Source organism: Labrus bergylta, chromosome 15 (genome assembly GCF_963930695.1).
Source record: "Labrus bergylta chromosome 15, fLabBer1.1, whole genome shotgun sequence".
NCBI lineage: Eukaryota > Metazoa > Chordata > Actinopteri > Labriformes > Labridae > Labrus > Labrus bergylta.
In genome coordinates, this window is record NC_089209.1 from 3084179 (window position 1) to 3100440 (window position 16262).

The following is a 16262-nucleotide window of genomic DNA, read 5'->3' on the forward strand; positions in this document are numbered from 1 at the left end:
GCACTCGCACAGTGAGCCACAAGCCGATTTCCCAAATTATTATTATTTTTTGTTTTTTGTATCCTGATTGTGTCTGCACAAATCCAGAGTCCAGAGGCGCTGCTTGTCAACAGGCAACTGCTTAGGGGGCCCCAGACCAGTAGGGGGGGCCTCCTGAGGGATCACAAACTTAAACCAAAGCAGTGGCTCAAAAAAATGTGCAAAATTTTGCAATGACAGTAGGAGACCTCCCTAAGGGGGGGCCCCATTTGACAGGATTCACTCTTGTTGCTCAACAAAGAAAAATGAAGAGGAATGATCCGTCTGGAGGGGAGAAAAAAGGAAAACAGGAAAAACTGTCAGAAAGGTGATGAACGCTGGTTGGAGGGACCCGCGCACCTCTGCACCTTTAAGAAAAAGCTAAAGACCCAGCTCTTTCATGAATACCTACTAACTTAATGATGATGGTCTCCATATTATTGATGATGATGATGGTAATGACGATGGTTTTTGTTTGATAACGACGACTTATAAGATGGTTTCTATACTGATTAGAGCTCTCAAGAACTGCCCTCAATGTTGTGCTTTGCCTCTGGTCACTTCCTGTCAGCACCTGTGTGTCCAATCAGACTCAAAGCTGATCGTTTGCTCTTACTGACATTGTTCCCTTTTTTCTAGATCCTTGCTTGTGTTGTTCTTACTCTCTGATGTACGTCGCTTTGGATAAAAGAGTCTGCTAAGTGAATTGTAGGGACCCCCAGTTTATTCTTGACTGGGGCGCCAACAGACTCTAGAATCGCCGCTGATGGGGGCCCCTGCCTTGTTGACAAGCAGCGCCTCTGCTTGGGGGTTTTGTTGATGGAGTTTGGTCCAGCAGGTGCTTTAAAGACGTTTCCTAAGGGGGGATACAAAGACAAAGCAAGAGTGGAACAAGGTGAAGGACAAAAAGAGAGACTTTTAACAACGTGACAAGCGAGAAGTTATTTCAATTAAGAGCTTATTAATAATCAGAGAAGCTTCAGAACATTATCAGGATTAATAAAGCCGGGATATTACAACTACAACTAATAAAGTTAAAGTCTCAATTAGAGTCAAACTACTTTGTTACACCGAGCTGAACAAAGGAAATTACACTGTGATGCAGCGCCTATAGAGACTGTGTGTGTGTGTGTGTGTGTGTGTAGACCCTGCAGTCAGTCTCTGGGTGTTATATTGACACACACACACACACACACACACACACACACACACACACACACAGTGCATGCCTTGAATTTAACAGAGAAAGAGAGAGAGAGAGAGGGAGAGAGCGAGAGAGAGAGAGAGAGAGAGACAGAGAGAGAGAGAGAGAGAGAGAGAGAGAGAGAGAGAGAGACATGCTTCGCATTGCCATATCCTTGGAGAGCCTTTAAGCGCGCGCCCGCCCACTCGCCCGCGCTGGCTCTCTATCGCGCGCGTTCTCGCCGATTTGCGCGCGCGCGCCCGGGAAATAAAGAAAAGATAGGTAAAAAAGCAAGAAGAGAAGAGAAGAGAGAGAGAGGGAGAGGTATACCCGCCGTCTTCTTCTTCTTCTTCTTCTTCTCCCTCTCCTTCTGCTGAAGTGTCTGATTCTCCCTCCACCATCTTCATCATCCTCTCCTCTCCCTCCTGTCTGTCTGTCTGGGCCCCCCCACCCCCCCCCCCCCCTCTCCTCCTCCTCCTCCTCCTCCATCCCGCTCTCCGCCAGTGAAGGCACGGCCAGATTATCACGGCGACAAAAGAGAGAGAGAGAGGTAGAGAGACCTTGAGAAAGACCGAGAGAGAGAAAGAGAGTGTGAACGAGAGAGAGAGAGAGAGAGAGAGAGAGAGAGAGAGACAGAGAGAGAGAGAGTGTGAAGGAGGCTGCAGACTTTTCCGCGCACAGAGGAAGAGGAGAGGAGGACGAAGAGACAGAGAGATAGAGGAGTCTCCATCTTCGCCATTTCAGTATGTTTCTCTTTCTTCTTTTTTTATATTCCTGTAATGACGCGTCTGACGCTCCTGACGCTTCTGACGCTCCTATATGCGCCTCCACCGCTCCGGTCACCTTCTTATAGTGCTCCCTATAGTGTGTCAGTCATGCTCCTGTTGTTCCAGCGCTCACTTTTTTGTTGACAGCCTTCTTCTTATGTTCCTATTATTACATCCCTGAGCTCTGACAGTGTGTGTGTGTGTGTGTGTGTGTGTGTGTGTGTGTGTGTGCCTTTTGTGGGGACAATCTCTGCTAAAAAAAAAAAAATCTTCTTGTCGTTTCAAGACACGCAATTTCCTAAAATATTCTTACATGTTGTGCCTTCTTTGCGCTGCTTTTCTGCACGCCTTTGTGAGTTGCTATTCCCACTCCGAGCTGTCACTGTCTTGCACTGTAAGTGACCTCAAACCACCTTTTTCTGATTCTTTATTCTCACGTTTCATTATCATACATAACGCGCGGCGCTCCATCACATCCCTGTGTAATGTTTCCGTAATGTTCCTGTGAAGCCACGCATTGTTCCGTATGTGGTACAGCTATAGGATGGGTAGACTAATAGGGGGTCTGATAAATCCAGGCTGGGACCATTGTGTGAAGTGTTTTGTATTCCTGCAGGGTGTCACACAGCGTCACTGTTCCTATAATATCGCCATAATGCCTCCACAGTGAGAGGGAAAGAAAGTGTGCCTGTGCTGTCAATTAGAGAGTCTGCAGTGACCTTACAGCACCTTTTTATATATCAACTTCATCCCCTCTGTTATCACTGAGTGTATATTATATGATCACTGTCTTTTTTTATACTATGCTAGAAATATTTGATGAATTTGCTTGGCTAAATATACAATAAGTTTTCTTTTTTTTTAAGCTGAGGTTGCAGAACTCAAACACAGACCAGCTTTTTAAAAACAGCGTTAATATGGCATGAAGCCAAGAGGGGGAAATTCCCTTCACTTGCAGGTTTCACACCTGTACGGGGGCAAAAAGCAAAATGTATACCTGGGCAAGAAGAGGCTGGTGTAATGCAGGATGATGGATCTCTACAACAATGAGATGCTTCTTAACCACAACAACAACAAAAACGTTTGACAGTGCTTTTCAGAACGTCTTTAAGTTTACTTTTGTGTCTGGAAAACAACTAAACAACCTACTCAGCCGCCTCTGTCAGAGCTGGAAGACTTTCACAGTGAAGCACGATTGCTGGGAGGAGACCAGTGTCCTGGCTCTGATTGAATGTTGTTTGTTTGGTAGATAACTCCTCTGAATGTTCAGGAGATGAGCGTCAGAGTTGGAGTGTTGAAAATGTCAGAGGACATTGTGTGGTCCAACATGAACATTAAACTCCTGTTTCAAAATGATTGAATATAAGATGATTGTGTGACGATCATATCACTGTAATCCTGACGTGGTGGACACATGCTAAAGTAACAACGTACAGGAACTCTTTCTCACTGCTGATGGGAATGTAGAGACATCTAAAGGCTTCAGGGAGGAGGTTCAAAAGTCTGCATTCTGGGTGGTCATCCGAGAGACTTTAGTGAGTGTTGTAGTCAAGACCAGACTAACTGAGACCAGAGAGCTCAGAGGGCGAGAGAAGAACAAGACATTTAGGGATCGAAACCGAGTCAAGACCGAGAAGATGAATTTCTCTGAAAAATCAGACAAATGCTTTTGATTACGAGACAGGACCGAGACCTACAAAAAAACAATTTCTGAGTTCTACATCACTCGACTTTAGCATCAACAAAAGCAACTTATAGACGTGCGTCTCTTGCAGTACGCGCTAAAAGAGCAGCTGCTACACCGAGTGTGAAGAGCGGCATTAGAGATCTGTTCACCATCCAAAAACACCTTTTAAATCCAACCTTCACAACAGGGTCCTAAGACACTGACTAGACTCTTCTCTGTCGCCCCCCCGGTGGTGGAATGAACTTCCAAACTCCATGCGATCTGCAGAGTCCCTCTGCACCTTTAAGAAAAAGCTAAAGACCCAGCTCTTTATGAATACCTACTAACTTAATGATGATGGTCTCCATATTATTGATGATGATGATGGTAATGACGATGGTTTTTGTTTGATAACGACGACTTATAAGATGGTTTCTATACTGATTAGAGCTCTCAAGAACTGCCCTCAATGTTGTGCTTTGCCTCTGGTCACTTCCTGTCAGCACCTGTGTGTCCAATCAGACTCAAAGCTGATCGTTTGCTCTTACTGACATTGTTCCCTTTTTTCTAGATCCTTGCTTGTGTTGTTCTTACTCTCTGATGTACGCCGCTTTGGAGAAAAGTGTCTGCTAAGTGAATTGTAGAATTGTAGGAAAAATCCATCTATTTATAGAGCACGTTTAAAAACAACCAGAGTTGACCAAAGTGTTGAACAACAAGAGGAAAGTAGCAGATTGTTTTATATAGGAGCATGAGGTGTTTTCATACCAAAGAGGAATTATCCCCGAGAGTCCTGAGAACAACACTACACCGCCATACTGCTATATAGGGGAGTACCGACTCTGAAGCAGGATCTAAAGAAGTTCCTCTAAACGGGGTTCTCTGTACCAAAATAGTTCATAGTTCCTGTGGTGTGAAAAACATGAACACAGCGTTTAATAACACATAAAGACAGTATACAGGAAGTCACCATCTTACAAACTTATTATTCACTTTAATAGTTGTCACTTATGCACTCCTGTCCCTGAAATTTTCCTCACCTGGTTGTCCTAAGCCGACATTTGCTGCCACTCTTCAGTCAATAATTGTATTTCCACAGCGAGCACAGCGGTCCATCTCTGGAGCGTTTCAGCAGCGCCAATACGGGGACGAGCCGGAAAAAGCACGGCGATAGTAGAGGTGGCGTGCAGCGATCACAGTATAGAAACATCAACGACCTCCTTATTAGCTGGAGGTGAATTCTCTGAATTATTTCCGCTGCATTCTCACATCAGCTCACTTTTTAAAGATTTATTTTTTGGGCTTTTTGTTCCTTTATTGGAGAGATAGGACAGTGGATAGAGTGAGAAATCACAGAGAGAGAGAGAGAGAGAGAGAGAGAGAGGGGAACGACATGCGGGAAAGGAGCCACAGGTCGGACTCGAACCTGGGCTGCCCGCCTGGAGGACCACAGCCTCCATTCATGGGGAGCGCACACTAACCACTGCACCACTAGCACCCTGCTAACTCTTTTTTTTTTTTTTTTTTTTTTTTGTTGCGTTGGTAAAATCTTGCATGTTGGCTTTCCAAAATACGAGGAGTGAACTTGGAGGATATTTTAATGTTGGAGATCAAAAACTTTGCCTGTGTAGACTTGAACCCCCCCCCCCCCCCCAAACCTCAGCTGAGTGTGTTGGAGCAGGCCTGGTTGTACCAGGTTCTACCTAGCTACAATAAGTAGTCAAGGCTTTCAAACAGTGACTCATCGTGTTTGTTACATCCATGATCTGAAGGTCATGGCGGGTGCAGGTGACCTGTTTGGACTACACACAGGACCTATAACACCGCTAGCTGCACCCCGTTTCGTCAGACGTGGTCATGTTGTGTTGTCCTAGAACCGGTCCTGATGAGACGCGTCAGGTTGTTTGATCAGAATGAGAGAAGTGAATGGAGGATTCAAACTTTACTGCAGACGTCCTCTTAACTTTCTAAAGTCTGTCCGTGAGTCTGAAAAGGAAAGGCCTGCTGAAGCTGAAGAGCTCGCCGTTATTCAGCATGCATGAAAAGATGGAAAGTGATTTCTTCTTGCCGATGTTTAATCTGCACTCTTTGTTATTCAGAGAGACTTCTGAAGAGACTCGAGTTCTTTCCAGGGTTTTCTGAACAATAGTTGCCTTTTTAATTCTTTATTAATCCGTACCAAATATCATTTTCAGGAATGTTATTATGCGATCAGTGTAAAGAGATGTTTCAATCGCAGAGATGTTTTTTTGTCCAAAGCCTCAAAGAAAAAGAGGTAGAAATCAAAGCCCGACATGGAAGTGTAATTATCGCCCCAAAATAGAAAATATGTGAGGTAAAATAGTGAAGAACTTTTCTGAAAAGTTACTGAAACAGGTGAAAACTGTCTATAAAAAACACAAAACAAGTCTCACTTTCCTTCAGCTCTACACAACGTTTGAGCGTCCTTCACCCGTCACGTTCAGGAAACACAAGGAGTGGAACCCAAATGCAGAGAAAAGCTAAAATATTAAATATAAGGGAAGGAATACTGAGACTGACGACACAGGTGAAGACAGTCAGGGCGATCAAAAGGGAGGGAGTCAGACAAGTAAAGAAACACATGGGGACAAGAACTACAAAATAAAACAGGAAGCACTAAAGACAAAACGAGGGAAATGCAAACACAGTGAAAAGAGAAACATGAGGATGAAATAACCAGAAAACACAAAATGCTTTACAGAGGAATAAGAACAGTAAAGGCCCGGACACACCAAGGAGATCGTCGCAACCCGTTGGACTTTTTCGGCCGATTCGACATGTAGAATCGCCGTTGGCAGTCGGTGAGAGGAATCTCTCTGATTGGCTGTTGGGAGGTTTAATTTCTCTCTTTCTTTTGCTGTAGTCTCCATGCTTTCACCCATTAGTGAGGTTTCTCCTTATTTGTCTCCTCCTCCTCTTCTTTTCTTTTTCCACTAAAAGACCAAGAGCTGACAACGCCAGCGCCATATATCAGATGTTATTCTCCATTAGTAGGCGACCTATAATACGAGTGGTGACCGACAGCGGTGTGAAAATGATTCTTCTCATATCATAACAAACGGACTACCGCCCCCTGCTGGTGTGGAGGGTTATTTCCTCTATATTTGAATCAGTCATTGTGTCATGGAAGAGATTGCTGCCTCTGAGTTTAAAAGTGAATGTTCTTTGTTGACCAAATGAAACATTAACCTGGTTCAGGTAGACCTGCTTCTCGTCTCCCCCGTGGCGGCTGCAGGTAGACGGCTGGTTTTTTTCTCCGTGTAAACACTGAGACCAGGTGAACGCGTCTGAAAAAGTAATGAGAGGAAAAACGAAACCCTCTTTTTTTATTTCCTGTCTGCTCTCAGCGGAGTCCGAGTCAGAGCTGGAGATCATTCATAACTGCAGAACTAAATAAAGCGTCCTCCTCTCTGCAGCCAGACACCACCTGTGTGTGACGGAGCAGATTAAACACACACACACACTCAGCTCACACACACATGACCAGGTACACCTGCCTGCTGCTGGTCACTGATAAACCTGGCTCACCTGGAGGTCTGCTCACATCACAGCTGGGTCACACATCAGAACCTGACCAGGTGCAGCCCATCATCACGCTTTGAGCTTCACTTTTCTCTCACTTTTTGAAACCTACATTTCATGATTTCAGTTTATTTTCTCATGTGATTTAAAAAAATCTTTATCTGCTAAAGAAATGACCAAATTTGTAATCGCAGCACCAAGTCGTTAAGTAGCTTAGTTTACAGGATTTGAAACATGCATGATAGGCTCTGGAACGTTTTGGAAAGTTATTTTGGTACCATTCTCAACTTTAACCGTGGAATCACCGATAAATGCCCACCAGAACTGAAACTGAAGCGGACCGCTTGGTGCAAAGGAGGCTTTAAAGAGACAGAAGCTGAAACTAACAGTTTCAGTTCCGAGGCTAAAATGAAGGTTTTTACTGACACCACTTTAAGATAAGTAAGGAGGTTTTTGATCTGCAAATCATGCAAAGCTGCTCTATAGGTTTCACAGACTGACAACAAGAAAGGTGAACAAGAGGAGAATATGAGATCTTTAAATATCTCTGTTGAAATAGTCAGTCTAGTTGCTGATGGTCTTGTTTGCGTTTGTATCAATTGTCTGTTTTTATAACGTCAGAGAATCTTTCCTGGTTATTGACAGTGTTCTTGCTCAACCCAGCACAGTCTCATCAGACGTCTGTTCATCATGAGTCTGATTCAGCTCAAGGTTTCTGCCTTTAGTCTTTATATGTGACTTTTCAGACTTAAATGTAGAAATCAAGTACATCCTCTGAAAATAACTCTGTGAGTCATGACTGTCTACAATGGGTGTAACACCCGAGTCCCACTGTCTGTGATGTTTTCTGAGTCCTATCTTCAGTTTGTTTACATCGCCTGGACGGCCAGCTGACTCCTCCCCTCGTGTATAAAAGTTGTTTAATTGAGGGACTAGAGAAAAGAAGAATAACATACTGTACTCACTGCTTAACTGTGTTTCTAGATCACGCTCATTTCAGGTAAATTTACATGCAGTGTGAAGATACCAGCATAATAAAGATCGCTAGCATTAGCATGCTAACACAACAATGCAGCGCGAGTTGTTTTGGTTTCATGCTGGTGCTCAAGGGCGACATCTGCTGGATCAAAAAATCACATATAAAGACTTTAAAGGCGTTTGTCACGACTAGAAAGAGAGTTTTATAGAACCGTCCATTAAGTGTCTGTGTAATGGGTTTGTTGGCTCTTCATTGGTGGCTGTGGCTCATTGGGTAGATTCGTCATCTCCTAACCGGAAGGTTAGGAGTCCAATCCCCATCTCCTGCAGCAAGGACGACAGACTAACTGAGCCAAAGCCGCCCCCCCTAAATAAAGCCAAACTAAATGCATGATTTGCAAGAGATCCATTCCATTATCTTGGTGCCACTGAGTCGACCGCCGGTGATTAATCAGGTGTCGTTGTAAAATATTGGAAGTCAAATCACAACCGATTTGGCAGGAATTCATCCTCGTTCTAAAATTAGTCCGGGGGAGGGGAGGGCGACCGATTCTGGGCTAAAATCCAGATTTGCCTTTCCACTTAAGAGCCAGAAAAAGTAACTCCAGCTCTTATGAGACACGAGACTGTCAAAGGAAATCTGCGTCACATAAACGTAGCGAGGTGTGTGTGTGTCTGCGAGGGGCTTTAACAGAGCGCGTTACTCCACGATCCACCAGGATTAACTGGTAACTGTCAAGTGGAATAACCGAGACTTCACCCGGACTACCTGTCTGTCTGTAGTTTTATTAAATCTGAGCTGCTGCCAAGACAACCATCAATCTGATTAACTCATTCTGATCAATGGATGAGCACACACACACACACACACGCACACACGCACACACGCACACACACACACACACACACACACACACGCGCAGCAGAAAGCATCATCCACTTTCTATTCTCGAGCTCCGAATGACTCATACTGTAAAAACCACACACACACACACACACACACACACTCAGACACACACACACTGGTTACGGCCACACACACATTTTTAATGATTCATCGTGGGTAGATCCTGTTCGCCATGAAGTGTGTGTGCGTATGTGTGTGTGTGTGTGTGTATATAATCATTCATGTGAATGGCAGACGGGCAGCTGCTCTCTGTGGAATCCAATTTAGAGACGTGATTAATGCGGAACTTTTTAAATTTGCTCCGTACTCCGTGTGACCTCTGACCTTTTTCCCTCCCCATCGTGGGTTATCTAGCATCTCTCATCTCCCATCTGAGGGGTTTTCTGTGTCCGCTGTGATTGAGAGAGAGAGAGAGAGAGAGAGAGAGAGAGAGTGAGTGTGTCTGGATGAAAAAGAAAGTCAAACAGCGACCTTTTTTCCAGGATGTGCAGTCATGAAAGGAGACAAATTATCCTCCGATTCAGTCCGACTCCTTTCTGTTCACACAGTAATTCCAGGAGGAGTAACGATCGAGGGTCTCTGTTGCCCGCCACATCTGCTTGTAACAGATCATTAAAGCTTCACTCACTGACCACATCTACTCCCTGACCTGTCAATCACAGAGCCCCGCCCCTTTGCTCAGGAGTGAAAAGAGGTGGGGACGACGACACTGAACTACAAAGATGTCAGCTTGATTGAAAAATTGACTTTTAAATCTGCAGTTAAAGTAGCACATCAAGTTTAAATCACCATTAAACATATTTAAACTTAATGCAGCTTCTTCTCGGTGATCTCACCTGATTTACAAGGTGAGCCAAACTACTTTAGCCGGTAGCTTAGCATGCTAGTAGCAGAGAAGGTTTTCTGGCTCAACTTTACAAACTACCAAGGTGCTCGAAGAGTGAAAAAATAGCTCCAGCAACACTTGATACGATCAACCAAGATCAACTTTATTAACTTGATTAGACGACACATTTCGGCTTGTCGCCTTCATCAGGGTCATGCGAAACAAGGCGGTCTGATTAGCTTAGCATGATAGCCATTCTAGCTTGAACAGCCTTCAAGCTTCTTTCGATTTTGTTTGTTTGGTGCCATTTTCTCCCCCAATCCAAGATTTTGTTCTCTGGGGTGAACCAAGCAACATATTGAATTAAACACAGAACCTTTTAGAAACTTGTGTCCAGTAAAGAAGAGTCCTAGAAAGTCGCCTGCTGGGGGGAGAGGGCGTGGCCTGATTGGAGGTTTGTCGCAACTGATGTCCTAATAGTCCTCCAGTGTGAGGCGTCTATACGACTGTTTTACTGCTCCTGTTTTAGTCGGAGCCTCCCCGATATTGAATTGTGTGATTCCAGATCGGGGCTGCCTCAGATGGAATACCTGAAATAGCGAATTGGAGCGAGCAGACCAGGAGGCGTCCCCACCTGGATGTTACAGCTCACAAACATGGCAGCCAACATGAACACAACTGAGCCCCAGAGTCAAGAGGAAGAAGAAGAGCGGCTTGTGGAGATATGGCAACAGCAGGTCATACCCCAATAGAGGCGCGAAGGACAGCCAGCTGACGAGGTCAACCGTCCTCCATACATGTTCTTCTTCTGAAGTCACGTTTAGTCACACGAGTTCCTGTGAGATCTCGTGTCTGTGAGACCCTTACTACAAAGAGCAGGTGTGTGGTCTCGTGGTCGGGCTGAATCGTCTAGCGTGCAATCAGAGGAGTTTAACGTTAGAAATCGGTCCCTTCTGTCTGTGGTCTCCTACGTTTTTAAAATCAGTTCAGATTTCAAAATGGCCTCGTGTGTAGCTCGCCTTGGTGTGTGACGTGCTGTTTTGTCGTACTGTTGTTCTATAGGAACAAAACTGTGTAACCATCATTCTTGTCGTCATGTGTTCGCTCTCTCAGATTTTCTTCATCTTTTAAGAGAAATTGAAAGCAGGGTTGGTCATTTTCAAAAACTAGCATGATTTTGTGCTCCCTCTAAAGCCACGCCCCTCGCTTTGAGTGTTGGCTAGTGAACGCAAGGGGGTAGAGAGCGAGCAGGAAGACAGGGAGGTGTCTGATTGGTTCATCAGATTGATACCTCATGGCAGACATTGGTTGAAGTTTTTACAGATTTACAAACTGATACAGATGATGGATTTACTTTGTTCCCTTTTCAGAGAACAGTTATTAGGAGATGTCTGTCAGGACCTAAAGACAGCTTCAACTAAAATCTTAAAAAGTGTATCAGGAGGAAATGACCAACCCTGCCTTTAAATCTTTGAGTGTTGACCTGTTTTCAACCTGAGACCTTCGCTCAGGTGATGTCTTTGTGTGTCAGTCAGGTGACGTCTGAGAACAGAAACAGCTGCTTTCCGTCATCATGAAAGCCAAACGCAGCATAAAACAAACTCAGCCTACCATACCAGAAGTTTGTGCGGATACTCCTGCTTTGAGGTGAATGTGCTCTGACAGAAGATAGTCCGAGGGCTGAAGAGGACTTTATCTCTTCTGAAGTGCTGACACGACACCAGCAGACCTGGTCATCACAGGGAGAGCAAGTCCGGCGGTGTGTTTGGTGTCCGGGCATGAAAATCTGCAGTGTGGTCCCCCCTTCACATTTCCACTTTTACAAGGTTTTAGAGGGTGAACATGAAGTGTGGCAGGGTTCATTACGGCCAGTAACCCCTGCAGGGGAATGAGGCGAGTTCATGTGTGGAGTGGGAACACGAAAGGATAAAAATCTCAAAAAGACAAAATGAAAAAAAAAAAGGAAAAAAAAGGAAAGAGTTAGTTTCTAATTTTGGTTTAATTAAACTACCTACGTCGAGATGAAACCAACAAATGCAAGAAACTTGATTCATAATTTAGTTTTCCATTTTCCAGATTAAACAGACAATAAAAAGAGAAAACAAACAAATACTGAAAATGACTCCATGGAATAAAAACGAGAGAAATAAAGAGCGAGACAGAGAGAGAGCGAGAGAGAGAAAAAACAAGTGCAGGAATGTAATTTACTATGCTAATGTAAAATTCCCACATGCATTCATTATTATTTAGCATGCAGCGTTCAGATGTTGGATTCTGCTGTGATCATATCTGCAGATCACAGTCAGCTGCTGCCGCTCGGGCGCTCTCCGTGATTGGTCAGAGGTTAATTGACGCGGCTAATCACCCGATCAGTCCAGTCTCCATGGAAACCAGGAGTGGGGCTGATGTACAGGAGGGAGTCACACCAGGCTTAGCTGCTGCAGATTTACTTCTTTAAATGTGTGTGTGTGTGTGTGTGTGTGTGTGTGTGTGTGTATGTGTGTGTGTGTGTGTGTGTGTGTGTGTTTACACCACCGACTGTGCAAGAGCTGCAGCAGAGCGTTTCGTGCGTCAGTCTGTCAGAGCGGCGTTCATTAAGCATCCGTTTCTTTCATTTTTAATTAGCAGCTGTTAAAAGTAACATGCTGCCTGCTACACTGTTTGGATATCAATTCATTAGTCTCCGTCCAAAAATAGAATCGTGCACGGTACAAGAAGCAAAACCAAAATAGATGTGCAACACTTTTACAAGTGTTTGTGTTTATGTTTTTGTTTTTTGTAAACAGAATCTTCTTCTAGTTGTTAAAAAGTGTAAATGTTTTTATAAAGTCCATAGTAGGGTTGTCATGATACCAGAATTTAAATCTTACAACTGATACTAGTTTAAATCAGACGATAGTGATAGCTGTTTCGTTACCACGGCAACAAAATACAAGTCCTGGGCACCACATTTTAAGTTTTTATTTCTTCTTTTGAATTCATTGAAAATTGTAGACAAACTGCTGCACAGCTCTGTCTAGATTGCAAAAAATATGTTGGAAACGCTTTGTTATGGAAACGTTGCCAACTCATTTGTGTAATTTAGACAACGCCTTCTTTCTGTGCTTGCAGAACTTTTGGTTTTAAAGAGGATATCACATGTTTTAAGACGATGCGATCAAGAGAGAGCACCATTACATGATTACATACAATATGCCATTTAAACAGCACTCTCTAACAGTGTGCAGGAGTCTGCCTGCAATTTGTGGGAAAACTAAAAACAGGAAATGACCTCACATTGGATCTCTAAGGCCCCGTGTCCACCTAGTGGTTTTGTCCAGGCAGAAAAGCGCTGCGTGCTCATTATAAGGAAGGTGCTGCACCGTCCGTCCTGTCTCCATGACAACAGTCTGTTGATAACAGCCGCTGTATGACCGACACGGCTCTGTTGCTTTTTACTGAATGTTTTATATTTGATATCGTTTATTTCCCGATCAGACACGGAGCGAGGAGGATGTGAGTACAAGACACGATCTGTAGAAGGCGAAGATACGGGGAATATCATACATTTGGAAAAGAGCGCCGCTGACGTCAACAGCTGCTTTCTGAGAAGTTGGAAGATTTTCAACTTGAGCGCTCGGAGAGGCCGCACAAAAAAGGCAGACGCTGGGCACGGCGCTTCTTCTCCAGGCGGACGCTTTTTAAAAAATGTTTCTTTAAAGATTTATTTCTTGGGGAGAGATAGGACAGTGGATAGAGCTGGAAATCAGGAAGAGAGAGAGTAGAGAATGACATGTGGGAAAGGAGCCACAGGCTGGATTTGAACCTAGGCCGCCTGCTTGGAGGACCATAGCATCCATACATGGGGCGCACGCACTAACCACTGCGCCACCAGCGCCCCTAGGTGGTGGCTTTTTGCTGCGATCGCTCTCTACTCATTGAAAACAAGTGAAAAAAAGTTGCTGGCGCTCAGAAAAAAAGCAAAATGGACTGAATTGTTGTTGCTTTAGTTTATTAATTGGTATTGTTATTGTTTCATTCTGACCAGAATCAAGTCAAATTTCAAACAACTGGTATCACAACAATCCCAACACTTCCTCGACATCTTTTCGTCACGATATCAGAATTTAATTGGATATGAAAGTATTTAAAAATCAAATGGCAACACTACCTATTTTTTGATTTCATGGCAACAACAATGGAATCCCTTTGAATCATTTCTTATCCTTGATGATTAAGAATTGCAGGTAAATTAAATTGCACAAATTCATTGGCAATGTTTTCGTTGTTGAGACATTACCAGACTTATTTTCCACATTTTAGACACGGCTCTCTCTCTATCTCTTGCAGCAGTTAAGCTGTCATACAAATGTAGAAGAGGAAGAGTACAGTATATCTCTCTGACTTGTAGTGAAGAACACGAGCAAAGTGAAATAAAGTCTAACTTCTTAACGTGCTTAATACATAGTGCTCAGTACATGATGTTCTTTCTGTTGGCCTCTTTCCCATGTTGGCAGCAAACCATGTTGTCAATATGACCTCCGCTGGGTTTGGATATACATGTCAGATTTTGCCCTGAGTTTTGCCTGTCAGGCAGCAGATCCTGTCAGGGTGAAACAGTCGACCTCTCTGTAAACACATAAAGTATCAACAAACAAAGATCTCTGCGGTTTGGACCCATGTGAGTGTTGTCTGCACTTTTTCAGTTTTTGGTTACATTTAAATATTAAAACTCCTTTGTTAAAATAAGGGGAACTATGATGGCCATTCGAGGCTGCCACTGTGTTAATACTTACATTTGAGTCATCATGCTGCAGCACACTGGACAATACAGGATCGTATTTTTTTATTTTTGATAAAGATCAGACCCCATCGAAGCGTTGCAGGTGGCCCTAAATAAAAAGTCAGTGGAGCACCAAAGTTTTCCCTGAAGGGACTACAGACATCTATGCTGAATTTGAAGACATTCATCAAAACAGATTTTGAGATATTTGAGTTGAAACCCAAAACGGTGGAGTAACAAACCCCTCAACATCGTAATTTCAAAAGTGGCTTAAACCAGGAGCTTTATGTCCAGAATAACACGAACACTCTCTTCAAGAAGAGACAGACTGAAGCAGCGCTGCACCTCTCTCTCTCTCTCTCTCTCTCTCTCTCTCTCTCTCTCTCTCTCTCTCTCTCTCTGTCTGTTCACTTGTGTTGTTTGGTTTGTGCACTGCAGCGTCACATCACACACCAGGTGTTTCTGTTTGTTGGGTTTGATAAAAGTGCTCTGCTGTAATAAAGCACTGAGCTGCTGTCTGGCTCTGCCGCAAACACACACACACACACACACACACACACACACACACACACACCTCACCTGTCTGCTGTGTGTGTGTGCTTTGTTTGGACTCACAAACATTTGCCTGGGACTGTTTGTGTTTGTGTGTGTGATGCAGACTCTTCAGGCCTGAGAGTGGAACATTTTTAGGGACATGCGAATAATAAGCATTTTCAAGCATGTTGTTAAGGTCTCAGGTTGTGTGGTCATTCATTTGATCACTAATTGGCTGGGAGGACTTTAAAGACATCTTTCTTTTGCCCAGAAACTTGCCCATTAGATCCCCTACTGCCGTACTAGACTTAAAAAAAGAAGAAGATTTCACCCAGTTTTTAATAGACGCTTTCAACGTCTTCGCTCCTGCAAATCACCAGCAGCAGCTTAACGAGCTGCTCCAACCATTAAGATCCCAAAATCTCTGCACCATGAAGTCATTTGCATTTTAATTCATCCAGCACCAAATCTCTGTGGTGCTCCGTCCAAAACCGCATGCTCTGCATAGTCAATAGCTTGTTTCAAAGTTGCAAAAGAACATTTGACTTCTCTGTTTTATTTATTTCCAGTCCTCATTCGATGATGTTAATAATGTAAAAAAATCAAATGAACATGCATGATAAATGTGTTGATTTATCACTAATTTAAACATTTGCAAATTCTGAAGAGTGATGAAGACTTAAGAGTTAAATACAAGGCACTGATTTAATTTATTCCAAATCCTTGACAAAACCTATTTAATAGAGCTTTCATACTTGCAGAAGCTGTATGTGTGAACTCAAACAGCCACATTTCTCGCTAGGACTTCACCTGACAGACTCCTAGTATTTTTTCGCAGCAAGTTTGAGTGAGCTGATGTGAGAACGCAGCAGGATATTCTCCGGAGAATTAAGCTCGAGCCAATAGGAGGGGGAGTGAAGTGTCTGTACCATTACTGCTGCACGGTGCATAGAATGTCTGCATGTAATTAACCTGCTGCATTATGTTTTCTGTTCTCCAGTATGTTCTTCTCCGCTCTTTAGTTGATGTTGTGATTCTGTTGCACTACACATAGCATTGATATAAAGGCAAATATTCT

The 16262-nt window shown here is 43.6% G+C and overlaps 1 protein-coding gene across 5 annotated transcripts in view; it reads left to right on the forward strand.

Moving 5' to 3' along the window:
- Positions 1-1534: 1534 nt before the first annotated feature.
- myt1la (myelin transcription factor 1-like, a) overlaps positions 1535-16262 on the forward strand; it is a 79604-nt gene continuing 64876 nt past the window's right edge. For 3 of the 5 annotated variants that reach the window (XM_065963671.1, XM_065963673.1, XM_065963675.1), the window contains exon 1: positions 1535-1944. The gene's annotated coding sequence lies outside the window, so the exon portion shown is untranslated. The remainder of the gene's footprint in view (positions 1945-16262) is intronic. The other 2 variants (XM_065963672.1, XM_065963674.1) reach the window with 1 other exon arrangement.